Here is a 15,161-nt window from a genome sequence, read left to right on the forward strand (position 1 = left end):
GTGTACCTCAGCATGGCGAATCACAGATTATTCTGCATTGTACTGGAAGCAGACTATAGGGAAATGTGTAAATCTGTCTGCCGAGCACTAGAGGTGTTGATCCTAACATTAGGCAGGTTTCTTTAGGACAAACTTTGAAGGGCATTAAAATAAGACATTTTTGCCTATAGATTAGTTGATGTGGTATGTTATACTCACTATTTTTATCCTATTGCATTGCTAATATGTTCTCACTTCTGCTGTGCAATGGCTGAATCAGGTCAAGACAAAAATAGGTTAATTAATCAACAGTTCTTCATGGAACTATACTAGCATTCAGCCTACTGAGAGCGTGTTAGGCAGTGCTGCAGTGATGACCCTGTATTCTGGCCATCATTTCCATATTCCATACAAACAACCCATGTTCTTCCTGCTAATCCTGTGCACAGCACACTTTATCCACTCTGCACACCCATTCCGATGGCTACACCTCACACTAGTTCCATGCCCGTCCTGCACACAAATCCCTCCCATGCTCTACACACCAAGTCTACACCTCTGACACATTCTGTTTTCTGCTACCTGTCCCATCTTTGGCTTGGCCATACTTCATGAGGTGCACAGTCCAACAGGTCATATTCCTGGAAAGGTCTGTACAATGGCAGCTACTCTGAATTCACCTATAGCTGAGAATAATCTCTTCCAAATTACAAGCTATAATTAAAGAGTTGACCCTCAGCTGAAGCAGTGTTTATAATAATAAAAAGCATTTGTCATCTATTTAAAATATTGCAATTCCACTTATACTAAATAAGCTGCAATGCAGTGCTATCAATAAACCATCAGCTTATCACAAAAAGAGGATCCTATATATTACAACAATAAATGAAGATATGTCATACTTACAGAATATACTAATAGACATAGTGCAATATTAAAAAAAAACAACCAAAAAACACCACAGACAATATTCATAGCAAACAAGCAATTCTGTACCTTTGTGGAGAATGTCGATGAGGATGTGAAGAATCTAAGATCCCCTGCAAAAGAATGCCATAGGCAGGAACCAGTCACAGAAATCACAATCACTCATGGACCCAGTCCCACAAATTATACCATTCACCACTCTAAGACCAGAGACCATATCACTCCATTCTGAGCCCCCACGCTACTCGCTGCACCAGTACCACTCCCTGCCCCAACACCAACATTCACTCCTCTTGTTGCCCCGGCTGGATCTATACTGCTCATGGCCCCAAATGCAAATGCATCACTTGCTATGCTAGCTCCAGAGTTGGCACTGCTCACTTCACTAGTCCTGGCTGCAGAGTACTCAGTGCCCCAAAACTAGCCTCAACCCCCACGCTTACCATCCCAGCACCAGAGATTGTACCACATTAACAACAATTAACCCACTAACGCGCAAAGCTTGGCCCAGGAGCTATGGAGGGCAGGCTGTGCTTATTGTGTCCTGTAGGATCTCTCCATGTACAGCATCTTCTTCTTCTTCTTTTCTAGTATTGCATGACCCTCCAATTCCTGGACCCCAGCTGAGTGATTAAGGCTGATTTCTATTTTTTTCCCTGTCCTCCTCAGGTCATTATTTAGTTCTGGTCTCTAACACTGCTGCAGGTGTTCATTAGCACAGAGCTTGCTGCACTTCTATCACGCCTTGCTGGGATTCCTCCCTCATAGGCACATTGTTTGAAAAATAACCAAGAATGTACTGAAGCCTCCAGCTGTGTGCTGTCTGCAACCTTCTTTTTATTAAAAGCACCAAAATCCCATAAGCTCAGGACACAGACAAGAATTAGCAAAATCTCACGAGTGATGTCACAAGATTTATTAAAGCAAAAAAGGTTTCTTTTTACTTGAAAACTCAGAAAGGATTTTCTGTTTATTGTTAAGTTTTAGAAATACAGAGAAGATAGAAAGTAATGTAGCAGTAAATAGGACAGATGAGCATATCTATAAAAACTACAGATTGCAGATTTCAAACACACAGCAAGCAGCTGTGGAGTTGGGGGAAAATGTGAGTGTTGAAATTGCTCCAGGATAGAGAAAATTTTTTTGAGATGTTTTACTGTAACCTGGCAGATTTCATTTTAACCCCAAAGATGCTAGTAATCATCTGAAGCTGGTTTATATCACAAAATACCTGGAACATCTTTATCATTTTTGCTTGGATCTCCAGTCTCTGTCTATCTGTTTTCTTGACACTGCATGCATCACTTGCACACAAAATCCCCAAAGCACTGTCAAAAGATCTCAAAACAGAAAATCTCTGCTTGGTGGCGTCAGGGCCGGTGCTTCCTCTAGGTGTACTAGGCGGTCACCTAGATCACTGACCAGTTGGGGATGGCAAAGAATAATTTTGTGGGTCTGCGAACGGAGCCCATCCTGCTTGCGGTCAAAGATAGTTCTGGCAGGTTGTGAGCAGAGATTAATAGACAGGCCCGGTGGGGCTGTGAGCAGATCCCATCCCACTCGTGGCTGAAGATTAGACCTGGCAGGGCTGCGGGTGGAGCACATCCCACCTGCAATAGAAGACAGACAGGGAGAGCCATGGGTGGAGCCCATCCTGCCCACGGCAAAAGAGAGAGAGAGAGAGAGAGAGAGAGAGAGGCTGGGGAACAGCCAAAGATAGATGAGAGAGGCTGGGGGCGGAGCCCTTACCACCTGCAGAAAGAAGCAGTAGTAGAGGCCCAGAATGAGAGACCAAGAGAGAGCCTGTGAGCCAGAGAGAGATTGGAAGGGTGTCTCTATGTATATGTGTGAGTATATAAAAGGGAATGAGGATGCCTCTATTTGTCTGTGTGTGTGTGAGAGAATGAGAATCCCTCTGTGTGTGTGTGTGTGTGAGGGAGGGAGCATGCCTGTTTATGTATGAGAGTGAGAGGGAGCTTGTGTGAGGGACTTACAGCAGAAGAGGACAGGAAGGTTCATCTGCATACCGTTCCTAGCAGCTCCTGGGAGAGGACTCCAAATGTCACAGCGAGTGATCCAGGGTTTGAACTCCACTGCCCCAGTTTCCAGAGGCCCTGCACCCTTGCAGCAGAAGAGGACTGGAAGGCTGATCTGCATACCATTGCCAGCAGTCCCGGGAGAGAACTCCAGAGGTCAAAGCCTAATGGTGTGTGAAACTCAAACCTCTCAATCCAGTGGGAGCATTGAGAGGTGAAGATCATCTTGCTGGTGGCCAAAGAGGATCAGTAAGTATTGCTTTGGGAAATCTTAGGACTTAAAGTTTGAGGAGAGGTAAAATAGTGCAGGCTAAATCACACTATTGTACCAGCCCTTATTGAAATTTTTATCATCCCCTTGTAGATCACTACCAGATTAATAGTGAATACACCAATAAATTCAGAGGACTCTAATTGTACACATTCTTACTCATATAGCAACTTAAACTTAACTAGGAACTCAACTAAATTAAGATGAAGGCAGCAATCCAGCAGCAAGAGGGGGGCCTTCTAGTCTTTTGCTTTGAGTGTCACGTGTATGATTTTTTACCCACCAGTAATAGGTTGTATATGTGCATCTGGTGCAAAGAGCTCCTGTCTCTCAGAGAATGAGTCCGATCTCTGGAAGCTACAGTGGCAGACCTGGAGGAGCTGAGACAGACAGAGAGGTATATAGATGAGACCTTCAGGGACATAGTAGCCAAGTCCCAACTCCAGTCTGACAATCCTGGTGCTGCCTTGGATCAGGAAGATCTCTTGGTCAGAGAGCAATTCCCTGATGTAGCAGGACGTAATCATATAAAAGGGACCTGCTCTCCAGGTGATGCATTGCCCTCTCACACCGAAAATGAGTCTACCAGGGCTACTGTTCAGGAGGGAAGAGTTAGGTCGGCCGACTTGATTATTAGAAATGTAGAGAGCTGGGTGGCTGGTGGACATGAAGATTGCCTGGTAACCTGCCTGCCTGGTGCGAAGGTGCTGAACCTCACACATCACTTAGATAGGATTTTAGACAGTGCTGAGGAGCTGGCTGCCATGGTACATGTGAGCACCAACAACATAGGAAAATGTGGGAGGGAGGTTCTGAAAGTCAAATTTAGGATTTTAGGTAGAAAGCTGAAATCCAGAACCTCCAGGATGGCATTCTTTGAAATGCTTGCTGCTCCATGTGTGAAAGAGGTAACGGTGGTTGGGCCACCTGGCAATAGTGCTCCTGATCAAATTTGAACTAATGACTGGAAGGGGGACAATATATAAATCTACAGCTCTAATACTAAACCTTTAAAAAGGAAACTTTGAGAAAATGAGGAAAACAGAAAAAAACTGAAAGGTAAAGCTGCAAAGGTCAAGAGTGTACAATAGGCATGGACACTGTTTAAAAACATCATCTTAGAAGCACAATCCAGATATAGTCCATGCATTAAGAAATGTGTAAGGAAGACCAAACAATTACCAGCAAGGTTAAAAGGTGAGGTGAAAGAGGCTAGTTTTGTTATGGGAGTCTCTGTTTAGTGGACCCTTGGGCCGACCTGCAAGAGACTGGGATAAGGTGTTCTAATGTCTCTCGATATGAGCAGGTCGGGAGGCGGACATCTGGCAGGAGGTAGATGATGCTCTTCGCCCTGGAAGCTGGTGCTCCCCCGGGTGTAGCCCGTAGGAGCCCAGCCACTGGGACTTAGGTGAGGTATCACCCCTGGAAGCCGGAGCCCCCCCCCGGGAGGAGCCCGTAGGGGCCCGGCTGCTGGGACTTAGGCGAATAGTGGAACTGAGGTGGGAACAGGCAGGCAGGAGAACGGGAACCAAGCAGGAACTGTAGCAAGACTCGGTAACTGGAACCGGGCAGGAGCTGTGGCAAGAGTCGGGAACTGGAACCAGGTGGGAACTGTGGCAAGACTCAGGTACTGGAACCAGGCAGGAACTGTAGCAGGCAAGCAGGAACCAAGCAGGTACTGTAGCAGGAACGGAGTGATGAAACAAGGCGAGTCGCTCCGGGGCACAACGCAACAGGGAACCAGGAGGCTAACCCGTTACAAGGCGAAGACTGGATGGCCGCGGTCGGCTTATCAAGGCTGCGGCGTCTGACGTCAGGATTTGGGCGGAGTCAGCACTGGCGGGAAACGGCCTAGAAAAGCGTCCAAGTGGCACGCGCGCGCGCCTAGGAGCAGGGCATCCATGGGAGAGCTCGCAGCGGCGCAGCCCCAGTGGGGACGCCGCCAAACAGGCCGCAAACAGCCCTCTGGAAGCAGGAGCAGGACCGGGAGCCCAGGGGTAACGGCCTGGCTGCCGTGCTCACGGCCAGAATCGCAACAATTTTAGCAAAAAAAAAAAAAAAAAGATCTTTCAAAAACTGGAAAAAGGATCCTTCTGAAGAACATAGAAACATAGAAATATAGATATGATGACAAAATAGGACCAAATGGTCCATCCAGTCTGCCCAGCAAGCTAACGGCTGCATCTGCCTGTTCCATACAATTCCCCCATCCCTAACAGCTTCCCTGACCATCAAGCCAGAGGTCATCTTGGTTGCTGTTTGAGTCCAATTGCCCATCACCTCTTGCCACTGAAGCAGAGAGAATGATGGAGTTGCATCAACAGCATGAAGGCTTATTGGGGTAGTAGCCGCCATACCAGCAAGTTAACCCCATGTACTCTTTTCTTTATTTTTATCGTCTATCTAATTCCCCTTTTCCTCTTTCCTCCCTGCCGTTGAATCAGAGAGTGCAAAATGCTGACCAGTGAACAGCTAAGGTCAGACAGAATGAGCCAGAGTCCACAAACCCAGTATGTGGAAATCTGAGTGGGCAAGGAGAAGAACTACAGCTGTGAGAAAAAAGGAGGTTCTGCTAATAGCAGATAGTGAAGCAATACATTTTGGAGCAAGACGTTTCCCAAGAGCTAAGCTTGTTTGTGGGCATGCGAAAGAGGACAGATGTTGGGAGGGAGAAAAAAGGAAGTATTTTCACAAGCAGTTTCTAGCTTGTCTGGAAAATTACAAGGAGACAGACAGCACTTGAAAGAAGGGCCAAAAAAGGTCAGACAGTACTATATTGCTAGATGGAATTGTGTATATAAGACGGAGCTTAGCAAATATTCTTTCAAGGAGTTTGGAGAGTAGTCCGACACTGCACTCTGTGTACTGTTCTCTTTCCTTCCACCAATATCTTGTAAACCAAAGACTAATTTTCCTTACAATAAAGATGTCATTATTGTCCATATTTGGTTCTCCTCTGTATTTGTATTGGGGGCAAAACATAAAGAGCAATGTTGGAGTTGCATCAGAAGTATCAGACTTATAGTTTAAGGGTAATAACCGCCACACCAGCAAGTTACCTCATGAACTCTTTTCTTCATTTTCATCCTCTAACTTTTAGGGATCCACAGTGTTTATGCCATGCCCCTTTGAAATCCTTCACAATTTTAGTCTTCACCATCTCCTCCAGAAGGGCATTCCAGGCATCCACCACCCTCTCCGTGAAGAAATATTTCCTGACGTTGTTTCTCAATCATCCTCCCTGGAGTTTCATTACATGCCCCTTAGTTCTATTGATTTCTTTGCAATAGAAAAGGTTTGCCGATTGTGCATCATTAAAAAAAAAAAAAAAAAAAAAGCATAAGCATTGTCAAATTAAATGTAAAACATTGATAAGACAGGCTAAGACAGAATTTGAAATGAAGTTGGCCCTAGAGGCAAAGACTCATAATAAAACCTTTTCAAAAAATATCTGTTATGTTTTATATTTTATTATGAATGTTTTCATTGGAAACCGCTTCGATCTACCTCCATTGAAAAAGCGGTATACAAAAAATTTAAATAAAATAAAATAAATCTGAAGCAGAAAACTTGCAAGAGAGTTGGTTGACTGTTAGATGATTGAGGGGTTAAAGGTGTTCTTAGGGAAAACAAGACTATCATCGAAAGACTACATTAATTCTTTGCTTCCGTTTTTACTAATAAGTATGTTGGGGAGATAGCGGTATCAGAGATGGTTTTCAAGGGTGATGATTCAGATGAATTGAACCAAATCACGGTGAGCCTGGAAGATGTAGTAGGGCAGATTGACAAACTAAAGAGTAGCAAATCACCTGGACCAGATGGTATACACTCCTGGTTTCTAAAAGAACTAAAACACGAAATTTCAGATCTGTTAGTAAAAAATTGTAACCTATCATTAAAATCATCCATTGTACCTGAAGACTGGAGGGTGACCAATGTAACCCCAATATTTAAAAGGGGCTCCAGGTTGATCCGGGAAACTATAGACCGGTGAGCCTGGAGCCTGTTTAATGGAACACAGCATGGATTTACGCAAGGGAAGTCTTGCTTCACAAATCTACATTTTTTTGAAGGGGTTAAACATGTGGATAAAGTGAACCAATGAATATAGTGTATTTGGATTTTCAGAGGGAGTTTGACAAAGTCCCTCATGAGAGGCTTCTAAGAAATTAAAAAGTTATGGAATAGGAGGCGATGTCCTTTCATGGATTGCAAACTAATTAAAAGACAAGAAAGAGAGTGGGATTAAACTGTCAGTTTTCTCAGTGGAAAAAGGTAAACAGTGGAGTGCCTCAGGGCTCTGTACTAGGACCTATGCTTTTCAATATATTTGCAAATTATCTGGAAAGGGATACAATGAATGAGCTGATGAAATTTACAGATCACTCTTACTAGGAACAAGGAAAATTGAACATATCATCCCCTCGCTGATTGCTCTGTCTACCTTTACAATCCAGAATTCATTACAAAGAATTATCTCTAATCTTCGATATCATCAATATTAGCCCATGTTTTTCAGGAGTAATAATTCAACTCTACACACCACAGAGAGACCTAAGATCACAAAACAAAGGTCTCCTAATGGTACCCTCCACTCAGAACACACATCGAGCACAAACAAGAGACCAAATGTTTTCCATAGTAGGCCCCAAATTGTGGAACTCACTTCCTGAGTCAATAAGTTAGATAACAGAAAGAAAAAATTTGAAGCGCAAACTGAAAACATGGCTCTTTAGAAATTCATACAATTTAGTGTAAAATGTTTTCCATAGCAGACCCCAAATTCTGGAACTCACTTCTTAAATCAATACGGCAGATAAGAGAAAGAAAGAATTTCAAGCGTGAACTGAAATGCATTCGATTTAATGTAAAATACCAATATGCAGCAAGTCAGTACCAGAGACAGTGTTAGCGAAGCAAGCAATAAATAATGAATGATTTAAAGTGTATTGTGAGTAGAATTAGAACTTGTATTTACTATTATGTCTACCATGAAATGTATGAATGTGAACTCGATTATATAACAGCTATTGTGATATCCTAGAATATATATGATTAACTAGAATATTCGCTGTTGGTAGAACTAAAAAGCGAACGTTGACACAAAATATGTGATCGTTGACCATGAATATGAATACTGATTTTGTAAACCGTTGTGATCTTCTTTTGAAATGGTATATAAAACGCCCAAATAAATAAATAAATAAATAAATAAATACAAATTACTCACATTAGTTAAATCATATATGGATTGTGTAAAATTGCAAGAGGACTTTGAAAGACTGGAAGATTGGGCATCCAAATGGCAAATGAAATTTGGTGTGGACAAGTACAAGGTGATGCATAAAGGGAAAAATAACCCATGCTATAGATACACGATGTAGGGTTCCACACTGGATGATACCACCCAGGAAAAAGATCTAGGTGACATAGGGCCGGATTTTCAAAGCTCTATGTGTGTAAATCAGCTTACATGCGCCGGGCCTATTTTCAAAAGGCCCGGTGACGCGCGTAAAACCCCGGGGTGCATCCAAGTCCCGGGGCTTTACTAAAGGGGCAGACCGGGGGCGAGGGTGGGGTGGTCCGGGGGCGAGGGAGGGCTAGAGGCCTCCGACACAGCGGCGCGCGCAATTTACTTCAGCCCCAGAGCTGTCAAAAAAGCAAATAGAATGTTAGGAATTATTAGGAAGGGATGGTGAATAAAATGGAGAATGTCATAATGCCTCTGTATGCCTAGAGTACTGTGTGCAATTCTGGTCACCGCATTTCTTAAAAGATATAGCTGGACTGGAGAAGGTACAGAGAAAGGGTATGAAACGGCTCCCCTATGAGGAAAGGCTAAAAACATTAGGGCTGTTCAGCTTGGAGAAGAGACGGCTGAAGGGGGATATGATAGATGTCTTTAAAATCATGAGAGGTCTAGAACGCGTAAATGTGAATCGGTTATTTACTCTTTCGGATAATTGAAGGACTAGGGGGCAGTCCATGAAGTTAGCAAGTAGCACATTTAAAACAAATCGGAGAAAATTCTTTTTCACCGAATGCACAATTAAGCTCTGGAATTCGTTGCCAGAGGAAATGCTTAGGGAAGTTAATGTATCTGGATTTAAAGAAGATTTGGTTAAGTTCCTGAAGAAGAATAAAATAAATAAATCCAAAAACTGCTATTAATCAAGTTGACTGAGGGGTAGATTTTATAATTTTGCGCAAGCGCGTACTTTTGTTCGCACACCAGGCGCGAACAAAAGTAAGCTGGATTTTACGCGCGTATCTTATAAAATCCGGGGTTGGCGTGCACTGCCTGTTCCCTCCAAGGCCGCTCCAAAATCAGAGCGGCCTCGGAGGGAACTTTCTTTCCACCCCCCCCCCGCACCTTCCCCTCCCTTCCCCTACCTAACCCATCCCCCTGGCCCTATCTAACCCCCCCCCCTACCTTTTGTTGGCAGATTTACGCCTGCTGAAAGCAGACGTAAATCTGCGCGCGCCAGCGAGCTGCTGGCGCGCCATCACCCGACCCAGGGACTGGTCCGGAGGCCTCAACCACGCCCCCAGGCCGGCACCACGCCCCCGGCCCCCGGCCCAAACCGCCCCTGACCCCGGACACGCCCCCGGACATGCCCCGGACACGCCCCCTCCCCGCCCCTTTTACGAAGCCCCGGGACTTATGCGCGTCCCAGGGCTGTGCGCCTGCCGGCGGCCTATGCAAAATAGGCGCGCCAGCGCGCGAGGTACCTGGGCGCGTAAATCCGGCCAGATTTACACGCGCAGGGCATTTAAAATCCGGCCCTTAGGGAATAGCCACTGCTATTACTAGCTATTACTATTACAAGCACAGGATCTATTTAATGTTTGGGTACTTGCCAGGTACTTGTAGTCTGGATTGGCTACTGTTGGAAACAGGATCCTGGTCTTGATGGACCCTCAGTCTTACCCAGTATGGAAAGTTCTTATGTATGAGCAACAGACCGGGTGAATATGTGTGTGTGACAGAGGGAGCCTGTATGAAGGTGTGTTTACCAGAGAGTGAAGGAGTCTGTGTTAAGGGGTGCTTGGTGTGCAAGAGACAAAGAGTGTCTCTGTGAGGGGATGTATGAGATAAAGACAGAGGGAGGATGTGTGTGAAAAAGAGAGGAAGCCTCTGTGAGAGAGGGTGTGTATATAAGTAAGAGAGAGAGGGAGCTTGTATGAATTTGTGTGTATGAGTGATAGGGATTGTATGTGTAGGAGAGAGCAAGGGTGAGCATGTGAGTTAGAGAGAAGGTAGAAGCCTGTGTGAGGGTATATGTGTGTGAGTAAGACAAGGAACATGTGTGTGTGTGTGTGTGTGTGAGAGAGAGAGAGAGAGAGAGCGCTTGCCTGAATGAATGAGGGTGTATTTATGTGAGGGAGAGAAGGTGTGAGAGTGAGAGAGCATGTGTGTGTGTATGTATGTAGTAGAGTGTATACGTGTGGGAGAGCCTGTGTATATATGTGTGTGAGAGAACAAATGTGTATGTGTGTATGTATATGAGAGAGAAATGAGAAAGTATGAGTGCAACAACCCAAACTCCTCACCCCATCAGCTAATCCACGACAATCTCAAGGAATCTGGAAATCAAAAATTCCCAAATATGGTGAGTGGTTCATTTTATATCCTTGTTAGTTTTAATCATTGGGTGTTAATATTTGATATGCTGTTTTTCAGAAGCTGGAGTTGTAACATTTTATGATTATTGATGCTTTTTATTTCTTAATTTTGCTTTATTTTATAAAGAATAGCAGTGTTTCTGTTTTCCCATTATTGTGCTGCATACAGAGTGTAGTGTTGTGGTTTATAGTTCATTTTTTGTCTGTACATTTTTAATTTTTACTTTATGGACTTTTTATTCTGTATTTGGTGAGGGATTATCTGTGTTCTGCATGTGTGATTGACCTTGGGGTACGCTGCTAGCATGAAATTTCTATGTAGGGTTCTATAGCAGCTAGGCTTTTTCTGTTTTCTGATAGGAAGTGTATTGATGTTTTAGGGCCTAGTGTAATATTTACAGTGTTGCTTTTTCATAGGCAGGGCTCTTACTATTTGAGTGTTGGCAGTTAGTGCTATTTTGGTATGATATATTTACTATATTGTAATTGTAATTCACTTTACACGTGGCTTTGAGTGCCAAGCCTACACCCAACACATGTTACGATAGTGTTAATATTATATGGGTTCCAAGTATCTTTCTTGACTTTTAGCATGAGTGATATTTTTATCTCAGAAAACCATACTTTGAATGTACTTTTTCATGTAAAACTTTTATTAGAAATGCATAATTTGTACTTGTGTGGGTGAGCTGGGGGTGGTGAGAGCTCAGGGCTAGGGCTAGGGCTAGGACTAGGGCAGGGGCTGGGATCTGAGGGCAGGGGTGTAGGTGCGAGGCAGAAGGTTTGCCTAGGGCACCAAATACACTTGTACCAGCCCTGGGTGACTATTATCAAATGCATTCATTTGGAGACACATTTTGGGGGACACAAGGTCTAAATGACTCCAGGATCCTTGTCTAGCAAAAATACAGCTTCTGTGATTAATTTTAGAATCCACTGCAAAAACTCAGAGAAGCTAAGAAAGTAGTCAGGAGAGCAAAGTTGCAAATGAAAGAAAAAATAGCAAATATGTTAAAATGGGGGAACAATACTTTTTTTTTTTAGAGGCTGAAAATAGACAGAAATAAGAGTCACAATCCAGATAACTTTGGAGGTATATTTAATAGCTCAGCCACACTATTGAATACAGGCCAGGATTAATCAAATGAGAGAGAGAGAGAGAGAGAGAACCTAGCTCTAATGCCCTCACACTAGATAGGTATTTATATCTCTATGGGAGGCCCACCTAGTAACTCGAGGTTAGATTTCGGTATTAGTGTAGGGGTTAGGGGACACATTGACATTCAGAGTGAGACGTACGAACAGAACAGTGCTCTCTTGTGAAGGGGGGCAGGGTATAGGGCAGCATTTCCCAACTGGTATGTTGTGGCACACTAGTGTGCCATGGCTGAAGCACAGGTGTGCCACAAACTTTTCTTCCAATTGATGGCCAGGGCTCCGTACGAAGAATTCAAGTAGGTTGCAGGATGTCCTCCACACTTTTCTGCTGCTTCTCCCTGCTGCCAGCTCTCACAAGTCCTGCGGGCCCCTTGCAGGTCCAATTACACAGGGAAAGCAGCACCAGGTAAGTGCTACTCCCAGACATCTGTCAACTCCAAGTCACGCGGGCAGGTGGGAGAAATGGCAGCTGAATGTGCTAGGGGAGGGGATCTGGGGGGAGATGGAAGGAAAGGAAAGGTGATGATGGAGGGAGAGGGAAGGGAAAGTGATGATGATGCTGGTGAGATTGGGGGAAGGGAGAGGAAGAGAAGGGGATGCCAGGGGGTATGGGAGAGAAAGCAATGGCAGGGGGTGGAAGGATAGGGAAGGGAGGAGGAAGGTAATGATGCCAAGGGGATGGGGGGAGAGGGAAGAGAAGGTGATGATGCCAAGGGGATTGGGGGGGGGGGAGGCAGAAGGAAGGAAGAGAAAATAATGCTGGGGGGAGGGGGGGGGGGATGATGCCCGGGTGGGCAGGGAAAGGAAAAGGAATGGAAGGTGATGATGCCAGGGAGTGGAGAGAGAGGGTGGCAGAGGGAAGGAAGAGAAAGTAATGCTGGGAGGGATGGTGATGGTTGGGGGATGGGGAGAGGGAAGAGGGAAGAGAAGTGACGGGATGATGATGTGAGTGTGTGGGGTGGAGAGGGAAGTTAAGGCGATGATGCCAGAAGAGAATATAATGTTGATGACATAAGTTGGGGGCTAGGGAAGGTGAATGTGGGCCACATGGCAGCTGCTCCTTTCAGTTTTTCCCTAACCATTTTTCTCATTTTCTCATAGTTTCCCTTTTGAAAGTTAAAGGCTATTGCAGCAGATTTCTTTTAGTGCCCTCCTTCCAGTTATTAAATCAGATTTGATCATATTATGATCACTATTGCCAGCCAAGTGGCTCCAAACCTGTTAGACAAGCAGGGAAAAGACTGGGTTACCAATGAATGCCAGGTTCTTTGATTCCCGTTATAGATGTGTAAAAGCCCTCCTCGGAGACCTCCTGGAAATCAGCAGCTCCCGAAGTCCCCAGGGCCACCCCTGCTCCCAATTTTCCATCCCCTCTCAGTTCACAGCAGGCCACCCGGGTGCCAGGGTTCATTCCAGCAGGGAAGGAGAATAAACCTCTTAGGCTTGTCGGGGAGGGGACCCACACCCTGTCTCTCACTTCCCTTGATCTCTCTTGGTTCACAGTATTTGTGCTTGGTACATCCCTCCTTTAGGATTGATCTAAACTTGAATGAAATTGATGGACACTCTGGTTGGGTGTCCAACAAAAATTTACTGTAACCAAAAATACTTTTAAGTCCATTTCACAACAGAGTTCAAAATCCATAAATCTCTCCTCCTTCTTTGTGGGCAGGAACTGGTGAAAAAAAAAATGTCTCCCAAAACAACTGGAACAAAAAATACTTCTCTCTGCTTTTCACTTTTCCGTACTCCATCAGGTCACTGCTGTACATCCTTTAACTGGATGAAAGGCGTCCCAGCGCCTTCCTGACTTCCCATGACAGGATCGTCTCAGGCGGAAGCAGGATCCCAAAATGTAGACTCTCGGAAATAAAACATAAAATAGCTCTTCTCAAAACTCCTTTCGCTTCTCTTCCTCTCTGCACAGGCAACTCCTTCCAGACCGTGGGGTACTGGACAAAGAAAAATACCTTTTTACCTGGAACCAGTCTGCATGCCAAGAAATGGAAAAAACTCCAATACTCTTTTTGTTTCTCCATGCTCCAAAAAAAAAAATATATCTAAACACTCTAGTGCTACTGCCCCAGATATCAGGCTTGGGGGCGGTCCAGAATGGAGATCACCAAGAAAAACCTTCCAGCTTCCTTAAACTCCAACTAAACATTTCACATCCTGCTGACTCATTCCAGACAAGCCTCTGTGGAGGTACCTGCAGGGATGGTCTGCAAATTACAAAAATCCTAGCCTAGGGAATCTAGCTAGGGACCAGCTGGACAGTGGAGACCTGTGGGGTTCTACAGATGTTATTGTCACTCTGGGTATAAAGATTATTTTGAGTCTGACTTTGACCCATCAACTTGCAAATATTGTTCATATTTGTTTTTATCATTGATGTTTTGTTAGGTGTCTGGAGCCTTCTTTTTTTTTTTTTCTTTTTACCTAGATTGGATCTTGTAAAAGTGATTCATGCCCTGCTACTTAACTGGATTGACTACCGTAATGGACTTTACCATGGTCTCCCAATTGGCTCTTGGAGAGATTACAACTCTCGTAAAATAGTGTGGCCAAGTCATTTATGGTCTAAAAAATTATAATCATACGGGACTAATTCATTGGCTCCCAGTCCTATGTAAGATTACATTTGAAGTTCTTGTTCTTGCTTTATGGCTTTAGTCTCAGTATTTAGCTATCGTATTAGTTCACTGCAGCTCAGGAAAAACATTGTGTACTTCTTGGTTGGAGCTATAGTGAATGCCATCACCTGCAGAAATTAGATTTGAGGAAACACAGAGTTTCTCTTTTAGTTATCAAGCACCAATCTTATGGAATTATCTGCCTGTTGAGATATGCTCTTAACATAAACTTGCAAGATTTTAAAAAGGGCTTGAAGACCTGTCTATTTTGACAAGCTTCTCCATGTTAGCTATAACTACTTTATTTGTGTTCAATAAATGATTACCTTTATTTTTCAGTGGATGTTATTGCATTTATGTTATTTTTAATTGCCTTATATTGTTTAGGTTTTTGTTTACTGTTTTATATATTGCTTGTAATTATTTTTTTAATGTTTTTATTATTAACCATTTTGATGTAATTCTAAAGGTGGTACATCAAATATGAAAGGAAACTAATTAAGAAGTAATCTAAAGAAGTATTTCTTT

The 15,161-nt window shown here is 43.9% G+C and overlaps 1 protein-coding gene across 2 annotated transcripts in view; it reads right to left on the reverse strand.

Annotated features, from left to right (window-relative positions):
* CNTN4 (contactin 4) overlaps positions 1 to 15,161 on the reverse strand; it is a 770,042-nt gene that overhangs the window by 537,829 nt on the left and 217,052 nt on the right. Inside the window, exon 1 of one of the 2 annotated variants that reach the window (XM_029601493.1) lies at positions 562 to 623. The exons of the other annotated variant lie outside the window; for it this stretch is intronic. The gene's annotated coding sequence lies outside the window, so the exon portion shown is untranslated. Of the gene's footprint in view, positions 1 to 561; positions 624 to 15,161 lie in introns of those variants that run through there. 2 annotated transcript variants of the gene reach the window in all.

Source organism: Rhinatrema bivittatum, chromosome 4 (assembly GCF_901001135.1).
Source record: "Rhinatrema bivittatum chromosome 4, aRhiBiv1.1, whole genome shotgun sequence".
NCBI lineage: Eukaryota > Metazoa > Chordata > Amphibia > Gymnophiona > Rhinatrematidae > Rhinatrema > Rhinatrema bivittatum.